The sequence below is a fragment of the Gorilla gorilla genome, chromosome 4 (genome assembly GCF_029281585.2).
Source record: "Gorilla gorilla gorilla isolate KB3781 chromosome 4, NHGRI_mGorGor1-v2.1_pri, whole genome shotgun sequence".
Lineage (NCBI taxonomy): Eukaryota > Metazoa > Chordata > Mammalia > Primates > Hominidae > Gorilla > Gorilla gorilla.
The window spans coordinates 22,342,066-22,362,428 of NC_073228.2; the positions used below are offsets into that span (position 1 = coordinate 22,342,066).

General features: G+C 39.2%; 1 long non-coding RNA gene across 1 annotated transcript in view; it reads right to left on the reverse strand.

Moving 5' to 3' along the window:
* LOC109026811 (uncharacterized) overlaps positions 1–20,363 on the reverse strand; it is a 313,107-nt gene that overhangs the window by 262,653 nt on the left and 30,091 nt on the right. The window contains exon 3 of the long non-coding RNA XR_010133646.1: positions 19,281–19,372. This is a non-coding gene — a long non-coding RNA (uncharacterized lncRNA). The remainder of the gene's footprint in view (positions 1–19,280; positions 19,373–20,363) is intronic.

The window sequence follows — 20,363 nt, forward strand, 5'->3', positions numbered from 1 at the left end:
CTTTGAACAGCTCTGCTAGGCTGTTGTGCAAATACAGATTCCTGGGCCCCACCTCAATTCCTATTAAATGCGACTCCTCAGGCATGAGGCCCAGAAGTGAAATCTGTAAAAGCTCCCCAAGGGATCTTGTTGGCCATTGATGGTTCTATTTCCAGATTACTTCCCATGCTTTGTTCCTTTCCTGCATTAAGTCATTCAACAATATCTCCTGAGAGCTTGCCATATGTATGATCATGTGTACAGAGTTAGAAGGAACTAACTATACAGACCTGTCATAGTTTTCAGTCTAGCAGGGAAAATGAATAAAGCAGAAACGACTTGAATGTACCAGAGCATGTACCATGTGCCACAAGATAAACTCATTTCAAATTAATTCTCCCCAAAGTTTCTTCTTCCTTATTCCAGCAGGGCAGCTTGGCCCATTTCAATCTCTCTTACCAGCAGATAATTCCTGACAGATTTTTATGTTTGTAAAGCCTGGAATATATGATGAGACTTTGTTAGAGGCTCTCAACCTGATGGGCACAGAGACAGAAGGCTAGTGATAAGAAGAGAGAAGGGAAATTCACCCAAATGGAGATGAGATCACTTCTCAATCCACTTGACAGTCCACTGAGTGGTTGGGCTTGGGCACTGCTTGTTAGACAGCGAGACCTCAGAGGGTGTGACTTAGAGTGTCTTAGGAATGTTAGGCCCAAGGTGGAGAGTCTACAAGCCTTGGAAAAGATGCCTGTGTCCCAACGTGGCACAGAAATAGCAAAGGACAAGCTCTGAAGGAACATAGAGGCTGGGATAAAAGGTATCTTGGGGGTAACCAGTATTGACTGATTAGGAGAAGGAACTATCTATTTCCTTTCTCCACTGGATGCTGTGCTGACCTTGGAATCTTTATGCAATGCTAATGAATGTGGATAAAAGAAGAGGGAAGAAGAGAATAGGAAAGACAGGGAAGGATTTCAATAATTATTGAGATATTATTTTTCTTTTCTTTTCTTTTCTTTTTTTTTTTTTTTTTTTTGAGACGGAGTCTCGCTCTGTCACCCAGGCTGGAGTGCAGTGGCACGATCTCAGCTCACTGCAAGCTCCACCTCTTGGGTTCATGCCATTCTCCTGCCTCAGCCTCCCGAGTAGCTGGGACTACAGGCGCCCGCCACCACACCCGGCTAATTTTTTGTATTTTTAGTAGAGATGGGGTTTCACCGTGTCAGCCAGGATGGTCTCAATCTCCTGACCTCGTGATCTGCCCGCCTTGGCCTCCCAAAGTGCTGGGATTACAGGCGTGAGCCACCGCACCCGGCCTATTTTTCTTTTTTTATGGTAAAACCCCATCTCTACAAAAAATACAAAAATTAGTTGGGTGTGGTGGCAGTCACCTGTAATCTCAGCTACCCAGGAGGCTGAGGCAGAAGAATCCCCTGAACCCGGGGGGCAGAGGTTGCAGTGAGCTGAGATCACGCCACTGCACTCCAGCCTGGGTGAGAGCGAGACTCCATTAAAAAAAAATAAGAAAAAGAAGAAGAATACTACAAAGAATACCACTGATTTTTTTGTACATTGATTTAAAGTATCATAAAACTTTACTGGAGATGTTCTAGGAGCCTTTAGGTGGAGTCTTTAGAGTTTTCTGTGTATAAGATCATATCATCAGTAAAGAGAGATCATTTGATTTCTTTTCCTAGTTGGATGTCTTTTTTTTTAAATTTTTTTATTATACTTTAAGTTCTGGAGTACATGTGCAGAACGTGCAGTTTTGTTACATAGGTATGCAGGTGCCATAGTGGTTTGCTGCACGCATCAACCCATCACCTACATTAGGTATTTCTCCTAATGCAATCCCTCCCCTAGCCCCCCACCTATATTATTTTTCTTTAGCAAAGGGCAAGATGAGGTTAGGGTCATAAGTAAGTTGGTTTAAGGAAAAGAAATATAAAATATTGTGCACACTGATTTTCTGACCAAATTAATGCACAGTGTTTAGGTATTACAAGGTCTTGGAAAAGAGAGAATATGCAAATATATTAATAACTTGAGAAATAAAGAATTTTAAAATATATGATAAGTTTCTATTCATTTCACCCTTGCACAGTGGCTATATGCTCTTTGGAGTATCATCCTACTTTAAAATGTATGCTATTAGAGCAAAGTTATTATTTATCATTTATTTGAAATAAAATATTTCCTTCCTTTAATTATAATTTAATAAACAGACTTGAACTTCACCTAAAGTCACCTAATTTGGATTAATTTTAGAAATTGCCTATTCCCAAATCTTACCTTGCAAGTGTTTCCCCAATTCCCCTTAAACAAATTGTCAACCTTTCAGAATATTAATTGTGCAAAGACATTGTTAATAGACATAACTTATTAACAAGCACCTCTTCATTTCACAGGCTGTATAAAAAGGTAAAGGCTATAGTTCCCATCTATAGAAAAGTTAGAATCAAATTAGAAAAACACGATTATTGGGAATGACTTAAGATTATTATCAGAATGGACAAAGCAGGGGAAAAAAGGAGGTGGCAAACGAAGCCAGTGAAGATATTCTTAAAACACAGTTTTTTAGGAAGTAATAAAAGATAAAGTAAATTATATATAGCTCTCAGAATAGCTATTCTCAATCTTTAGGGGCTAGGAAAGGTTTTTATAAACCAGGCATTTGGAATTGGAATACAGAGAGTATACGCTAGTGCAGGGTTGTCAGAGTCCTAGCAAACTTATATTCTCCTGCCTTGAAAGTTGTCCAGGTGTTTAATTCTGAACTTACTGCCTCAATATCAGGAATCTAGGATTAAAGCTGTGTGATGATTGATTTTATGTGTCAACTTGAGTAGTCCATGGTATCCCATTGTTTGTTGAAATATAAGTCTAGATGTTTCTGTGACAGTATTTTTTAGACGTCATTAATATTAAATCAGATGTAATTAGACCTTGAACAAAGCACATGACCCTCCATAATGTGAGTGAGCCTCACCCAACCAGTTGAAGGCCTTAAGGGAAAGGACTAAGGTCCCTCAAAAAGGAAAGAATTCTGCCTCCAGATTGCCTTTGGACTCAAGACTACAACATCAATCCCTGTCAGAATTTCCAGCCTGCCAGACTGCCCTGCAGATTTTGGACTTGCCAGCCTCCAAAACTGTGTGAGCCCATTTCTTAATATAAACCTCTCTCTATAGATATAGATAGATACAGGTATAGATATAGATCCTATTATGTGTGGTTATACACACACAGACACACACACACACACACACTCACATCCCATTGTCTCTGTTTCTCCTAAGAGCCCTGACTAACACAAACTCCTTCAGGGTTAAGCAATACTGCAAGACTTAACATTCTCTTCATTACCAAGATAGCTACCCTGGGATACATTAAATTCTCTTTCTCGAATGCCATTTCCCTTGCCAATGATAGCTATGCCCAGTCTATGTAATTTTAAGTATTTGAACACTAACCAATTGATGCTAGACATATATAAAGGAGCTTTCCTAAAGCCAAATTGTGGAGATAAATGTTTCTAGACAAAGAATGTTCACAGTGGAATATGGAAAGTCCCCTCCTATGGCAACGATTTCCATGTTAAGGATAAAGGTAGCAGAGGTGGCCTAATATTTTTCAAAAACCCTTTTTTTCTGGGTATTGGGAGGTGACTGAAATGTAAATAAAATACTGTAATGGGAAAAGGTTTTTTCTTTTTATTAGCATTGTTCATCTATTTCCGTGGAAGAGAGGCTCCTATTCAATCAAATGTTGCACAATCAACTAGATCTCCAAAGATTATAAGAACAGGATTGCATTTTGTTTTATTTCAGTTACCCAAGGATTCCAAATGTCCATGGCTAATGAAAAAGAAGGTCCTGTTACCACTGAAAGTTTATATCTCAAGGAAGTGAAAATGATTACTGGCCCGCATGCTTGTGAATATTCCCCTTCAGTAAAGCCACGAATTTCAATTCCAAGTGTTCAGGATATTCTGTATGCTTCAAAATTTTTGTTTCTACATGGGTTAAAGAACCATTTATCCAAGATCACAAATGCTAAGCACCAAACAAACAGTCCAAACGGATGCTATGGTGCAGAAACACAAGGAGACTGAAGGCATAGAAGGGTATCTTGGGCTTTAGGTTTAGGTATGGAAGAAGAATATGACTTCTTTCCACGGAAAAATGTAAAAACAATAAAAAAATGGCCATACATGGATGATTAGGAATTAATAAAATAAACCAGCTTGGTTTGAATAAGGAGGCATGGGAGAAAATGATAGAGAGAAGGAAAAAGCCAGAACACAGAAGGTCTCGAATGCCCAATTTAGGACCTTCACCTTTGTTTTGCCAGAGAGATAGATCCACTGAAGATTGTGCTCAGTTGACTGGCACATGTACGGTAGATTGCAATTTTGTGTTAATTCTTACTTCCTCTTTGTATTAAAATTTTATATCCACATCACTTTCCACATGACTTATCAGTGCCTCCCAGTAGAGAAAAAGGCATAATTATGCCTGCCATTTTTACTTTGGGATTGGTCACGGGAATTGACCAGTGAAATGTTAACTCCATGAATACCAGCAGGGATGTTCACATGAGTGCATGGATTGGTTTGTTTGCATGTCTTTATTTAGCCATGAAAAGAACATATACTAGGTAACAGCTGATCCACAAGTAAGGAACTACAGGGAGCAGACTTGAATTCAATACGTATGTGAAGTCAAGCATAGGTAAGCAATCCTAGGTAAGCCCTCCAAGACCGCTACTGACTCACAGACCTATGAGTGAGTAAGAAATACATTCATTATTGTAAGCCACTGAAGTTTGGGCGTGGTTGTTACACACACAGCATTGCTACAGCGGCAACTGTCTAATAAGAGTGGAAAGTGGAATTCTGGAGAAGTCAGTCCACCAGCAGATTAAATAAGGAATAAACTGGAGACAGGAAGACAATTTAGAGGATTCTTATAGGCCCTCTAGAGATGGCTTTGTTCCTCTGAAACAATACTCTACAATGCTTAAGATGCAGTTTTTCTATCTACCTGGCCTCCAGAGTGAGGAAAAGTGGAACAAATCCCCTATTCAGTCCACACTGTACATATAGTGTATGCAAGAAATTAAAATTGCTCTTATAAACCACTATAGGTACAGGGCTTGCTTATTTCTTTGGCGTATCTCAGACAATCCTGACTAATACAGGAAGGAAGTTCCAGGATTAATTCAGCAGTTCTGCAATGTCATGGAACATTAAGCTTTCCCTTTTTCCATTTTTCCTTGTTCTGCAGACCACTGTGTCATCCCTTAAAATTTCAAGGTGGCTGTAGCGGATCCAGGCCAGAATCAGGTAACAGGCCCATGTCCTGACTGTAAGAGGAGAAGCTAGAAAAACAAGTGGTTTTGACTTTTCATTATATTTACTGGAAGACAAGTTTTGCCAGCCATGAAGAAAGTAGGAGGAACAGGTGTTGTGTAGGCAGCCAACAGGTTCTTTGAATGTAGGATGGGATACTATCTACATTTGAGATTCTACTATTTATTGAATGCTTTCTCTATGTCAGTTTATTTTCATAGCTCATAGACATTATTTCATCCCCCGCCACCCATTTTACTGATGAGAAACTGGAACGCAGGGAAGCTAATTGGGAATCACAAAAACAAAGCAACATGTTTAAGATCACCCAGATTGTAGATGACAGAATAAAGGTTTGAACCCAGGCCTGACTGACTATATTGAAGCCCTCTTATCCAAACACCCTTCATGTAAAGACTTCTGCTTCTCTCCATTGTTCAGTACTTCAAGACAGCTACTGATTCTGCTGCATGACTCTTCTGTACTACAAAAGAGGTGCAGGACACAGACACAATGACAAAGTCCCTCCCTGGGGCACTAAATTACACCCCCCCCCAAAAAAAAGACAGATGGTGATCTTTTTTTCTTTTTTTTTTTAATGTGAAAGCCCATTCCAGTGAAACAAGTGCCTGCTGTCCCATGACTTATAATCCCAAGTGATGTTCAGATTCTGCTGGGCTCCTGAGCAAGCATGCCAAGTCTGTTTGCAATTTCCGCAGCACATAGCATGCTTGTCAGAGGCTTTCCATTCATTTTCACTAACGCTTCCCTGGCCTCTTGAAGGCTTTTCAGCTGAAAGCCAAGAGTCCAGGCCCCAGATTCTCAGAGGCTGGTAGCCTTCTTAAATGCATTGTTCATGTCTCTGTCTCCGTCTCTGTCTCTCTCTCTCTCTCTCTGCTTTTTCCAAAGAAAGGACATCTTGGTACAACTCAAAAAGCTGTAAGCTGAAAACTCACTGAGAGTTTGGGCAGTAAGTCCCTGGTGTTGCTCATACCCAGAGCATTATTATCCCCTTAATCACCTCTCCCTCTCTCTGGACAGTGGTCTGTCTTGATCTTTCTGGGAGAGGCAACAAAGCAGCTGTGGTAGAATTTGATGCCATGTTGATGGCGTTGCACTGTTTCCTCAGATTCTCACATGGATGTGCTCCCTCATGGGTGGCCTTCCATGCAGAACAGAGCAGTCTCTCTTCCCAGAAAGGCAGCTGAGCTTCCCAGCTGTGGTATCTTGGGGAAATGAAGCACATTCCCACTGCTGTAGAATCATCTTAGCTTTTTCCACTTTGAAAGCTGGTTCCCAGAGAAAAGATACTAGGCAATTTTTTTTTAGAGTGCTGATTGTATTACTGTCAAATCAATGGACTAATCACCTATATGCATTCTTCTCTCTCAAACTACGAAATTTTTAAATGGGAGAACAGAGAGCTTGGGAAGAAGGAAGCAATAAGGGCTTTATGCCTCGGTGGTAGAATTCTAAGATTGACCCTCAGTGACCCTAACCCTTGTATAATCCAATCCCCAGCCATTTGAATGTGGGTGGAACATGTGAATATGATGAACGGTTATAAGGCAAGAGAGAGATTATGCAGTTGAGCCTGAATTAATCACACTAGCCCTTTAAAAGTAGGGAGATTTCGATGGCTAATAGCAAAAGAGAAGTCAAACGATTATAAATTTCAGGAGGGTTCTATTTGAGAGATCCTGCTACCAGCCTTGAAAAGTTAAGCTTAACTGATGAGAGGGTCTGGGAGAAAGTCCATGGCAAAGAGCTTGCAAGGGGCCTCTAGAAGCTGAGAAAGGCCCACAGCTGAAAGCAAGTAAGGAAATGGGGTTCTCTGTCCTACAGCAGCGAGGGACTGGATTCTGCCAACACCCTGAATGGACCTGGAAATAGATTCTTCCCTAGGTCTCCAGGGAAGAGTCCAGGCCAGGCTTGAATTCAGTCTTGTGAAACTCTAAGCATAGAACCCAGTCAGACCCTCTCATCCACCCTTTTCATTTATATAACTGGGAGATGATAATTGGAAGTTGTTTCATGTGGTGAGTTTGCAGCAATTCGGTGTGCAGCAATAGAAAACTCACATAGCCTTTTTTACCCATTCCCAGGAATCACAACTTTCAATTGGCAACAAATTGCATTCAGTGAGTACAGGCTCTAAATCATATAGGCCCTATTTGTTACATTATCTTCAGGCTTCGTTATGCGTAGTAAGTATGAAATCAATCTTTGTTGATGAAATGAATGAGGCAATGCTTAAAAGCATAGGCTTTAAAGTCAGAGACACATGAGTCCAAATCCCAGCCTCATTACCTAGTAGCTCCATGATCTCGAGTGGGTCATTTAAGCTCTCTGAGCCTCAACCGTTGTTTCATTTGCAAAAAGAGGGTGAGCACGATACCTGCCCCATTTTACTGGTTCCACTACTATGAGACACAGTTGACTACTAGCTTATTTTTCGCCTTCTCCAGTGGATTTGACAAAATTAGACCCTACTAATTTCCCACCTACATGTAAGACCTTTTTTTTTTTTTTTCAGTCTCTTATTGGAGAGCTTTCTTTCCCATCTATTCCTTATATGTTGGAGTTCTTCAAGGTTTGGCTCTTTCCCTTCTTATGAAGTTGTTGCATAAATTTCCATGGCTTCAAATGCCACACACTTATCCACCTTTCTCAAGATTCTTTCTCTATACTAGCTCTTTCTTTGGGGCTCCAAGCCCTGAACCCATATATCTAGCAACCTGAGAACTCCATTTGTATCTTACTAGTTTCTCAAACTAAAAGAAGGCCTATATTGAATTCATGACTTTTTCTCCCCAAAATTACTCCTCCCCTAATGTTTTCAATCTCCATAATGTCTCTACCATTCACTCCTACTGGAAACCTGGGAGACATCCTTGAAAACCTCTTCCTCAAACATTCACATTCAACCCAACACAAAGACTTTTCAGTTGTACTTCTTAAAGATATTCCTTATCTACCCTATTCTGTCCATCTCCACAGCTATTCTTATACCCATCCAAGCCACCATGTTTTGCTTGGACCATGATAACATCATCTAAATGATATCCCACTTCACCCTCATTTCTCTAAAATCCATTCTCCATTCTGTGCCCATGTGATATTTATAAAAGGAGAATCTAAGAATATCATTGCTCACATTAATATTTTTAATCTTATGTTGGCCTTAAGATAAATTATTAATTATAGATTAAAATTCATGAAGTTATTAGTCAAATATTAGGTCAGTTGTTCTCTAATTTCAGCATAAAATAAAATACATGAGGTGTCTGCACAGCTCATGTGCTCTTATTTGGAAATGTTTTTGTCACTTTTGCTGAAGAAGTTGCCAAATTTTTCGACCCGGTTGTCCTATAGTTCTGACCAGAACTGGCTAAATAGGAGAGGGAAGGAAAGAAAGAGACAGAGATAGAGAAGCATCTGATATCTTTGTAGTTCCCATGACACCAGTAGTACTTCCCACAGTTGGCTTTCATGAAATTTCCCTGCTTTACTTATAATAAATTTCCTTTTGGCCAACGCGAGTTTGTTTTTCTTTCAACCAAGTAACTCTTAAACAGAAATAAAATTAGCCTTTTGCCTTTCCTTCTCAACATAATCCCAAACTTGCTTCCAAATTTTAATTTGCAAAGTCATCATAATTTGAAAAGTACTGGTGGATTTCCCAAGTCCAGGGATTCATTTGCTGAGTTCTTTAGAAGCAAGCAACCTTTTGCCAACAGAAACACAAATTACCCAAATCAATGATATATTTTTAACTTTTTATTTGGAAATAACTTGAAATTTACAGATAAATTGTGGAAATAAAAATAATATGAAAATCCCCACATACCATTTATTCAGATTCACCTATTTTAGCATTTTACCCCATTTGTTCTATCATTAAGACTATTTGTCAATGTATGTAGCTATCTGGCTACATCTAATTTCTTTTCTGAACCACTTGATGGTAAAGTAAATAGATCATGGCGTTCGACCTATTAGTATATCAGTGCGTATTTCTTAACAATAGGAATATTCTGTTATACAACCAAGAAAAGTTGTCAACTTCGGTGAATTTAATATCGGCAAATGTTTTTCTCTACACTTTGTATTCCAATTTTCTCATTTGATCTAACAGGGCCATATATCACATTGCCCCACCCACCACTCCAGTACAAAATTTAGTCTAAGATCAGGTATTGTATTTACTTGTCATGTCTCTTTGGCCTCCTTTAATTTTTTATTAAATATCATCACCATGCTGTAAAATAGATCTCTTGAACTGATTTCTCCTGTTTGACTGAAATATTATATCCTTTTCCCCAATTCCATTCTCCCCCAACCCCTGGTAATCAGCATTCTGCTCTCTGATTTTATGAAGCTTACATTTCTGCATTCCACAGATGAGTGAGATCCTATGATATCTGTCTTTCTGTGCCTGGTTTATTTTACTTAACATAGCAACCTCCAGGTTCATCCATGTTGTTGCAAATGACAGACTTTCCCTCTTTTTTAAAGCTGAATAGTAATCCATTGTGTATAGATGCCACATTTCCTTCATTCATCCATGGATGAACACTTAGGTTGATTCCATATCTTGGCTATTATGAATAGTGTTGCAATGAACATGGCAGTGCAGACTGCTCTTCAACATACTGATTTCACTCCCTTTGTTTATATACCCAGAAGTGGGGTTGTTGAATGATGTGGTATTTCTTTTTTTTTTTTAATTATACTTTAAGTTATAGGGTGCATGCGCACAACGTGCAGCTTTGTTACATATGTATACACGTGCATTGTTGGTGTGCTGCACCCATTAACTCGTCATTTACATTAGGCATATCTCCTAATGCTACCCCTCCCCCCTCCCCCCACCCCACAACAGGCCCCGGTGTGTGATGTTCCCCTTCCTGTGTCCAAGTGTTCTCATTGTTCAATTCCCACCTATGAGTAAGAACATGCGGTGTTTGGTTTCTTTGTCCTTGCGATAGTTTGCTGAGAATGATGATTTCCAGCTTCATCCATGTCCCTACAAAGGACATGAACACATCATTTTTTATGGCTGCATAGTATTCCATGGTGTATATGTGCCACATTTTCTTAATCCAGTCTATCATTGATGGACATTTGGGTTGGTTCCAAGTCTTTGCTATTGTGAATAGTGCCACAATAAACATACGTGTGCATGTGTCCTTATAGCAGCATGATTTATAATCCTTTGGGTATATACCCAGTAATGGGATGGCTAGGTCAAATGGTATTTCTAGTTCTAGATCCTTGAGGAATTGCCACACTGACTTCCACAATGGTTGAACTAGTTTACAGTCCCACCAACAGTGTAAAAGTGTTCCTATTTCTCCACATCCTCTCCAGCACCTGTTGTTTCCTGACTTTTTAATGATCGCCATTCTAACTGGTGTGAGATGGTATCTCATTGTGGTTTTGATTTGCATTTCTCTGATGGCCAATGATGATGAGCATTTTTTCATGTGTCTATTGGCTGCATAAATGTCTTCTTTTGAGAAGTGTCTGTTCATATCTTTTGCCCACTTTTTGATGGGGTTGTTTCTTTTTTTCTTGTAAATTTGTTTGAGTTCATTGTAGATTCTGGATATTAGCCCTTTGTCAGATGAGTAGATTGTAGCGCAAAATCTTCTTAAGCTTATAAACAACTTCAGCAAAGTCTCAGGATACAAAATCAATGTGCAAAAATCACAAGCATTCCTATACACAAATAACAGACAAACAGAGAGCCAAATCATGAGTGAACTCCCATTCACAATTGCTTCAAAGAGAATAAAATACCTAGGAATCCAACTTACAAGGGATGTGAAGGACCTCTTCAAGGAGAACTACAAACCACTGCTCAATGAAATAAAAGAGAACACAAACAAATGGAAGAACATTCCATGCTCATGGATAGGAAGAATCAATATTGTGAAAATGGCCATACTGCCCAAGGTAACTTATAGATTCAATGCCATCCCCATCAAGCTACCAATGACTTTCTTCACAGAATTAGAAAAAACTACTTTAAAGTTCATATGGAACCAAAAAAGGGCCCACATTGCCAAGACAATCCTAAGCCAAAAGAACAAAGCAGGAGGCATCATGCTACCTGACTTCAAACTATACTACAAGGCTATAGTAACCAAAACAGCATGGTACTGGTACCAAAACACAGATATAGACCAATGGAACGAACAGAGCCCTCAGAAATAATACCACACATCTACAACCATCTGATCTTTGACAAACCTGACAAAAATAAGAAATGGGGAAAGGATTCCCTATTTAATAAATGATGCTGGGAAAACTGGCTAGCCATATGTAGAAAGCTAAAACTGGATCCCTTCCTTACATCTTATACAAAAATTAATTCAAGGTGGATTAAAGACTTAAATGTTAGACTTAAAACCATAAAAACCCTAGAAGAAAACCTAGGCAATACCATTCAGGACATAGGCATGGGCAAGGACTTCATGTCTAAAACACCAAAAGCAATAGCAACAAAAGCCAAAATTGACAAATGGGATCTAATTAAACTAAAGAGCGTCTGCACAGCAAAAGAAACTACTATCAGAGTGAACAGGCAACCTACAGAATGGGAGAAAATTTTTGCAATCTACTCATCTGATGATGTGGTATTTCTATTTTAATTTTTTGAGAAACCCCCAATTGTTTTCTATAATGGTTGTATTAATTTACATTTCCACTAACAGTATACCAGGGTTCCCTTTTCTTTATAACCTTATCAACACTTATCTTTTATTTTTGACCTCTTATAATCTGAAACATTTCCACAGTCTTTCATGACATTGATGCTTTGGAAAAATACATTCCTATTTTTGTTTCATAGAATGTTTCTCCTTTGGATTTTATTGAAGTTATGTGTTCTCAGATGGAATACTGCATAGGTAATGTGGTGTCCCTCCAGGAGTGTCACACCTGGAGGGACACAAGGCCACCTGTTCATGGGTGATGGTCACTGGGACCACTGGTCAAGGTGCAGTTAAGGTGTGATCTGATTCTCCACTGCATAATTACTGTATTTTTTTGTCTTCCTGTATTAGTCAGGGTTCTCTAGAGGGACAGAACTAATAGGATACATATATATGTATATCTGAGTTTATTAAGTATTAACTCACATGATCACAAGGTCTCACCGTAGGCCATCTGCAAGCTGAGGAGAAAAGAGAGCCAGTCCGAGTCCCAAAACTGAAGAACTTGGAGTCTGATGTTTGAGGGCAGGAAGGGTCCAGCATGGGAGAAAGATGCAGTCTGGGAAGCTAGGCCAGTCTAGTCTTTCCACGTTTTTCTGTCTGCTTTATATTCTAGCTGCAATGGCAGCTGATTAGATGGTGCCCACCCAGATTAAGGGTGGATCTGCCTTTCCCAGCCAACTGACTCAAATGTTAATCCCCTTTGGCAACACCCTCACAGACACACCCAGGATCAATACTTTGCATCCTTCAATCCAATCAAATTGACACTCTATTAACCATCATACTTCCTTACAATAGATAAGCAGTCTGTAGAGAGACACTTTGAAACCATACAAATGTTCTGTTTCCCAACAAAATTTCTTCTAAGATTAAGAATCCATTGATTATTCTTATCGGATCCAATCCATACCACAATGGTTGGAAAATGATAAGTTTTCAACTCCAGTGCTCCCCCGACACTTACCAACTGGCCCTCAATATTCTGCTATTAGCAAGAGCCCTCCTCTCCCACTTATTTATCTATTTATTTTTGGTATAAACCCATGAGTTTCTTTTTTCCCAGTGATTTATACTTTATTATTGTACTCCATTATTTGATGCTCAAATCAACCTAGATTTTCCCAGTGGTAGCCCCTTCGAGCTGAATTTTTTTCCTGGTGACAGGTCATGATAGGTAGATGGATGTAGTGCTTTTTTATTTTATGGCATAACAATATATTTCAGGCTCATCTTGTGCCCATCCTGCCCCAGCTCTGAAATCAGCCATTTCAATTATATTTTTAAATTGATGTATTGTAGTTGGGTTTTTATTAAAATGGTGCATATTTATATCTGTCTCATTCTTTGTTATCAGAAAATTTTAGTAATACATTAGAGCAAAACAAAGAAGTTTCAGTGGAAAATTCTTCTAATGGCTTATTTCCCCTCAGTTCTTTGGATAGGAAGATAGGCTGTAATATGGGCTTAATTCTACTTATTGAAAATCAGTGTATTATTATCCTGCTCTTCTGAGAGCCAATGCTTGGCAGACATCCTCAAATTTTATTGTGAGTTACAATGCTGGTGATCAACCTAATCCAATAAATTGCTCAGTTCTTCCAGTTCACTTAGACAAAATATGATTTTTCTTTAAAAAAATGCAAACTTGTTGGAATTCATTTCTTCATCTACAAGTATAATGATTTTGACTAATTTTACACAAAAATATTGCCAAGTGTGGGCTTCATAAATCTGTCTCACTTTGTTACTTGCTACTCTCCCCAGCTGCTTTGAACTTAGCAGAAAACTGCCAAATTAAAAAAATAATAATAATAAGCTATCATGTGCTGTAATTTCCTCTTTGGGGGCATTTTTAATTTTTGTCATTGTACATCTTGTGCTTTAAAATATATTAAATACATCTGATCCAGTGCCAAGAAACAATTATTTCCAGTGTTAAAAACAGAATTGAGAATTCAGGGGATGGGAAGTTAGAACTTGAACTCTGTCTTAGATTTTATGTGACATGTGTTAGCATCTCATCTAATTACATTCATTAGATTATTCATCTTTAGAAACAAAATATTAATGAAAACTGAAAGGACTGAAATAACAAAAAATGGATTTTTCTGGCCTTTATATTCATACTGAATGGAAGTGTACAATTCATTGAATGATACCCAGTTAGGTTGATGGGATGGGGTTTTGTGATGGAGTTAGATACATTCAACAGGATATCATAAATAAAAAACACGTAATGGGTCTGGGCATGGTGGCTAACGCTTGTAACACCAGCATTCTGGGAGGTCGAGGAGAAAGGATTGCTTTAGCTCAGGAGTTTGACACCAGCCTGGGCGACATGGTAAGACCTCATCTCTACAAAAAATGTAAAAATTAGCGAGGTATGGTGTCATATGCCTGTGGTCTCAGCTACTTCGGGGGCTGAGACAGGAGGATGGCTTCAGCCCAAGAGGTTGAGGCTGCTGTGAGCTGTGATTATGCCATTGCACTCCAGCCTGAGTGACAGAGCAAGACTCTGTCTCAAGTAAAAACAAAAACAAAAATGAAAAACAAGAAACGCATAATGGAGTGTTAACGACTAAAAGTTTAAACTGGTTACCACTGGCTCAGAGGCTCCAGCACCATAATCCACACTATCATTTGTCTAATTATATTTCAAAACTCAGAAGAGCTGAGATGAAAGGAGGGTTATTTTAAAATAATACTCTCATGAAAATATAATTTACATGCCATAAAATTTACCTTTTTAATGTGTACAATTCAGTGATTTTTTTAGTATATTCACAAAGTTGTGCATTGATCACCACTATCTATTTGCAGAATGTTTTCGTCACCCTAGAAAGAAACCCCATAGTCATTAACATTCATTCTCCTTTCCCCCTTCCCTTCAGCCCCAGCCACTGCCGGCTTACTTTATATGTGTGAATTCGTCTATTCCGAATATTTTACATAGATGCAGTTATACAATGTGTGGTGTTTTACATCTGGTTCCTGTCCCTTAGCATCATGTCTCTAAGGCCCATGCATGTTGGAGGATGTGTCCGTACCTAATTCTTTATTATGGCCAAATAATATTCCAACGTTTGTATGTATTATAAATATTTTGTTTGCCGGGCACGGTGGCTCACACCTGTAATCCCAGCACTTTGGGAGGCTGAGGCAGGCAGATCACGGGGTCAAGAGATTGAGACCATCCTGGCCAACATGGTGAAACCCCGTCTCTACTAAAAATACAAAAATTAGCTGGGCATGGTGGCGTGCACCTGTAGTTCCAGCTACTCAGGAGGCTGAGGCAGGAGAATCGCTTGAACCAGGGAGGCGGAGGTTGAGGTGAGCCAAGATCACACCACTGCACTCCAGCCTGGGGACAGAGCGAGACTCCGTCTTAAAAAAAAAAAAAAAAAAAAGAACAAATATTTTATTTATCCACTCATCAGTTGATAGATATTTGGATTGTTTTTTAAATTAGCAACGCTGCTATGAATATTTATGTACAAGATTTTGTGTGGACATGTATTTTCAGTTCTCTTAGGTATATACTTAGGAGTGGAACTACAGGATGATACAGCAAATCTGTTTTTAACCTTTTTTTTTAATTTAATTTAATTTTTTTTTTTTTTTTTTTTTTTTTTTTTTTTTTTGAGACAGAGTGTTACTCCATCACCCAGGCTGGAGTACAGTGGCGCGATCATGGCTCACTTCAACCTCTGCCTCCTGGAGTCAAACAATTCTCATGCCTCAGCCTCCCGAGTAGCTGGGATTACAGGCATGCACAACCATTCCCAGCTAATTTGTTGTATTTTTAGTAGAGATGGGGTTTTACCATGCTGGTCAGGCTGCTAACCTCAAGTGATCTGCCCGCCTTGCCCTCCCAAAGTGCTGGGATCACAGGTGTGAGCCATGGCGCCCAGCCCATGTTTAACTTTTTGACAAAATCCCAAACTGTTTGTCAAAGCAGCTGCGCCATTTTACATTCCCACCGTCAAAGTCTGAGCCTCCAATTTCTCCATTAACTCACTGACGCTTCTTATTATCTGTCATTTTTATTATTCCCATCCTAGCAGGTGTGAAGTGTTAACTCATTGTGGTTCTCATTTTCATTTCTCTGATGACTAATAGATGTCGAGAATCCTTGTATGTGTGTATTGACCATTTGTATGTCATCTTTAGAGAAATGTCTGTTCTAATCCTTTGCCTGAATTCAAATTGGGTTCTGTGCCTTTTCATTTTTATTTTTTTCCTGAGTTGTAAGCGTTCTTTGTATGCTTTGGATACAAATCCCTTATCATATACATGACTTGCAAATCTCTTCTCCCCATCTGTGGGGTTGTCTTTTCACTGATGGTATCCTTTGTAACACAGAAGTGTTTAATTTTGATGAAGTCAAATTTATCTATTCTTCCTTTTGTTGCTTTTGGTTATGTCTAATAAACTACAGCCTAATCCACTGTCACAAAGACGTACTCTTCTGTTTTCTACTAAGAGTTGTATAGTTTTAGCTCTTACATTTAGATTTTGATCTATTTTTGGTTAATTTTTGTATATAAGATAGGGATCTAACTATATTCTTTTACATGTGGATAACACTTGTCCAGCACTATTAAAAAAAAACTATTATTTTTGTTTGTTTGTTTGTTTCTTTCTGAGATGGAGTCTCGCTCTGTCGCCCAGGCTGGAGTGCAGTGGCACAATCTCGGCTCATTGCAAGCTCCGCCTCCCGGGTTAACGCCATTCTCCTGCCTCAGCCTCCCGAGTAGTTGGGACTACAGGCGCCCGCCACCGCGCCCGGCTAATTTTTTGTACTTTTTTTTTTTAGTAGAGATGGGGTTTCACCGTGTTAGCCAGGATGGTCTCGACTTCCTGACCTCGTGATCCGCCCACCTCGGCCTCCCGAAGTGCTGGGATTACAGGCGTGAGCCACTGCGCCAGGACCAAAAAAAAACTATTATTTTACCCTTGAGTTGTCTTAGTACCCTCATGAGGAGAAAGCGTTTTGGTTGAGTTTGTCTCCCACAAAAATGTAGAAGACCTTTGAAATTCCTTTAAAATCCACAGTAACAAGTTTCTGGTTTCCAGAGGATTGAAAAAAAAAGGTGTTCCCTCTCCCCACTAATAGGCTAGATGCTGTGTGTGGTGGCTCACATCTGTGATCCTAGTACTTTGGGAGTCTGAGGAGGGAGAACTGCTTGAAGCCAGGAGTTCAATACCAGCATGGCCAACAAAGTGAGACCCCATCTCTAAAAAGAAATTTTAAAAAATTAACCAGGCAGGGTGGTGAACCCTGTACTCCCAGCTTCTTGGGAGGCTGAGGTGGGAGAAATGCTTGAGCCCAGCAGTTTGAGGCTACAGTGAGCTATGACTGCACCACTGCACTCCAGACTGGGCAATAGAGTGAGATGCCATCTGGAAAACTAATTAATTTATTAACTCATTAATTAAATTTAAACAAAAATTTAAAAACTAATATGTTTGGATTCTTCTTTATTGAATACCTGCAACAGACTATCATTCCATCTAGGAACTTATCACAATCACTGTTGTTCTTTGGCCACTGAAGACCATGAAAAAACTTGCCCTGCCACAGAACGTGTGTTTCAAAGCTTAGCTGAGGCTCCAGAATCACAAGAAATGCCTTTATTACTGAATCACTGGATAAGATTTGGGAAAAGTGGTGCTGTCATTGACACACTATAAGACTGCAAATCTACTGTACAATCAAATGTTCAAATAAGGATGAGACACTGAAAGATTGGTGAGGCCATTCTACCTTAACCAACACTTCAATTGAGAGAGGGTCAGGTAAGGTGGCAGGTAACTTCTTTCCAGAAAGCCCATTGAAGAAAGTGAATCAAAAAGGTCAATCTGAGGCTGATAAATCACTCTACTTCCTTACAGATCTGAATGCCATGATTCATAACCAATTCATCTTTTATGTCATGTTAAACTCTCTCTCAACAACTTTACCTCTAATTCTTTGTTGAGAAAGAGCAACTCATTTCTGGTGAACCACTTTGGAGTAGACTACTTCTAAAATAGCCCCCAGTGATCCTTGCCTTCTGGTAGGTATGTTCTTGTGTAACCCCTCACCATGGGTGGCCTAGACCTAATGACTTCCTTGTAAGTAACAAAAGTGATGGGCTATTACTTCTGAAAGTAGGTTATAAAAGGCTGTGACTTCTATCCTGCTGGCACTCTGTTGCTCTTTCTCACTTTCTCATTTTGATAAAGTCAGCTACTCTATTGTGAGCTGCCCTCTGGAGAGGCTAAGTACTAAGAAACTGTAGCTCTTAGTCCAACAGCCCAGCAGGAACTGAATTCTGCAAACAGCATTGTGAGTAAGCTTGAAAGCAGATCTTGCCCCAGTTACGCCTTGAGATGACCGCAGCCTTGGCTGATACCTTGATTGCAGCCTTGTGAGAATCCCTGGACTGGAGGATCCAGTCAAGCCATTCCCAGATTCCTGATCTACACAAACTGTGTGAAAATACATATTCTTCTTGTAATCCACTAACTTCAGGGATGATTTATTACATAGCAATAGATAACAATACATGATATTACTTGATCCACTGTTTTCTATTCTGTGCCGCAGTTCCTCAGCGAACTGCAAGTGATATCAAATAAACGCTTCCTAAATCCTGGGTTTTCAAATCCTTTCTTGAAACTGTATCTTTCCAACCTCTCATCAATGTTCAATTACTGGACCATTCTAACCCTACTCGCTCCTACTCAGTGTCAATGAAAAGTCTCATTTTCACTGCATCATCTGGATGTTCATTGTCTCACCACTAAATTGCACCTTTCTTCTCACAAACTCCTTCAATTTCCTAGTGTTAACCAAAACCAGGTTTCTTCAAAACCATATCAAAGCCTTCTTCAATGGAGAACATTGCTGCTGTCATCCGCTGCCCAACCCAGCATCCTGCTCTGTGTTTTTGCCATTTACTAATCATGGGAACTCGAGTCATTATTTAAGCCCTCAAAACCTCAATATCTTCATTTCTTAAATGGGGATGAGATCTAACGCACTGAATTGTTGGAAAATTAGTAAAATGGTGTAGGCAAAAGTGCTCATCTCTCAGCACATACCCGATTGATAATTGGTTTTTTCCTTTCCTGATATCCATTTCTCACTCATTTATGTAATAGTTTCTTACAGACTATATTATGGATCTGTTTTTTTAGGCAGGTCCTGGTGATACAGAGATGAAGATACTCACCATCTTGAAGATACTCATCATCTGCCAGGGGATACAGCATTTATCACACTTTTATTGCAGTTATTGGTTGGTCCATGATAGATGCTCATATTCTGGGAAAACAAAAACAGGGTACTTCATTATCCCAACAACTCTTTAGTAATTCATGCCACTTACTTATGTCTGCCTCTTTTTTTCATCTTTATTATAATCTACAGAATTCCACAACATTTTTCATCCCTCACTCTCCAACTTTTGGCTTGGAGTCTTTCTTTCCACTCTCATCTGGCCACTACTCCCTAATACAATCAGCTACCATGTTAAAATTATTTTAACATAATGATTCTCACAATTCCCAAACAAATCTTATTATTAGATCCAAAAGATCTAATTAATTCATTAATTATTATTAGATCCCAAAGATCTAATAATGATCCTACCTTTAGTATTGATTAATATGGCTATCTTCACTCTTCTCCCTTAGAACTCATCATCTTTATTCAAATCTACCTCTTCTTGCACTTGCTGTGTCTTCTCCTAGAACATTTTTTCCTTCCCTATTTCTTGACTAATTCCTAATCATTCTGTCAGTCCTTGCCCTCCACTATGTGACCCCAGCTAATCACCAAATCAATCATTGTTTCCCTGCAGACACCTGATGCTTCAGGTCATTGTACCATTCATGGTTCCCAGACACAATGCATACCATCCTCCTTCTAAAATTACGTTCAATCATTTGCTCCATGAAGGATACCTTCTCCCCTCAACCAATATTAACCCATCAGAATCTCAATCATCCTTCAAGGTCCATCACAGACACCCATGATGTTTTTCTTGTTTTAAATGCTTGTGCTCTTTCTTTTAACTTTCAAGGATGTTTACAACACTTTTTTTTACAGTATTTAAACTACATTCTTGAGGCTCGTGTGGTAATTTTATAGTTACATGTTTATTGTTTAAAGTATATCTCCTAATGTTTGTTGTTGTTGTTGTTGTTGTTGTTGTTGTTGTTGTTGAGACAGAGTCTCGCTCTGTTGCCCAAACTGGAGTGCAGTGGAGCCATCTTGGCAAGGGTGACACCTCCCAGGCTCATGAGATTCTCAT